Source organism: Brassica oleracea, chromosome C5 (assembly GCF_000695525.1).
Source record: "Brassica oleracea var. oleracea cultivar TO1000 chromosome C5, BOL, whole genome shotgun sequence".
NCBI lineage: Eukaryota > Viridiplantae > Streptophyta > Magnoliopsida > Brassicales > Brassicaceae > Brassica > Brassica oleracea.
The window spans coordinates 25,782,660-25,783,887 of NC_027752.1; positions in this window are offsets into that span (position 1 = coordinate 25,782,660).

Here is a 1,228-nt window from a genome sequence, read left to right on the forward strand (position 1 = left end):
GCAAGACCTAGGTTTACTTTCGGACTAAGGCTATGCGATGACAAGTCGGCTTTCGTTTTGCCTGTTTGCGATTTCTACCTGATTCGTACCAATATAAAGTCCGCGAAATGTTATCGGCTTATATGACTTGTCTTGGCACGAATCGAGCTACTTCCAAAGGCTGTTTGGAGGTACTGGCCAAAATTTTAGATTTTCTTGTATAGCGCGCTATGGTACCCTTGTCGGATTCAAGAGAGCCTATCCTTTCGAGGGCGGCTAGTGTCTGTTTAGGACGTTAGGGTTCGTTTGTTGTGATCAGCGACAAAGAAGTGATGCCATTTTAAAGCCATTTTACCGTTAGAGGTATGTTGATTTTGGAAACAAGAGTGTTGTTTCCATAAGTGTTGGAAAGACCGTAACTTCAAGAGTGTTGCGACGTCTCACAGTGCCAGAAGTTAATCTTTTTTGTTTTGAGCCGCGTTTTTCTTGCAGGCTTTTTACCAAGGATGCTTTTTTTTATGAGCATTCGTGGGTTTGTTGGTTTTAGTGTGATAGCTGATTTAGGCGTCCTGGGTGAGTTCTGGACCGCCGTTCTAGCCGTTTGTCGGATAGTGGGCTTAGCGATTGTAGCGTCGCGTTTTTTTTTTTTTGTAAAAAGTTTCGAAAAGATCGACTTTTTGAAAGTTGTGGGAGTATACAAGTATACGTACCCATTCCCCCCCCCCTCCCCCCTTCTAAGATGGGGGGATAGCTGAACTCGCTGGGCGAGCTGCCTACGTACCCTTTTTTCGGGGATCAAGCCATCTCGTAGTTCTTTGGATCCACTTTACGATTAGTGGTAGTATTTCTTAAGATGCATCGCGTTCCAGGTTCTTTGGATCTTGACGTCCTGCATGTTTGCGACTTTGTATGATCCTGGTCAGACTACCTTTATGACCTTGTATGGACCTTCCCAGTTTGCTCCCAGTTTTCCTGCGTTACGTTCGGCAGTGTTTTGGAAGACTTTGCGAAGGACCAGGTCACCTTCTTTGAACCTGCGATGGCGAACGTTTGAGTTGTAGTATTTTACGGCGACGTGCTGGTAATTTTGGATTCGTATCAGAGCTTGATCTCGCCGCTCGTTAATAAGGTCGAGGTTGTCCAGCAGCATCGCGCTGTTAAGATCTTCTCGTTCGGGGAGAAATCTTCTCCGTACTCCAGGAAATTCTACTTCCGCGGGGATCATACATTTCGTTCCGTAAACAAGGGT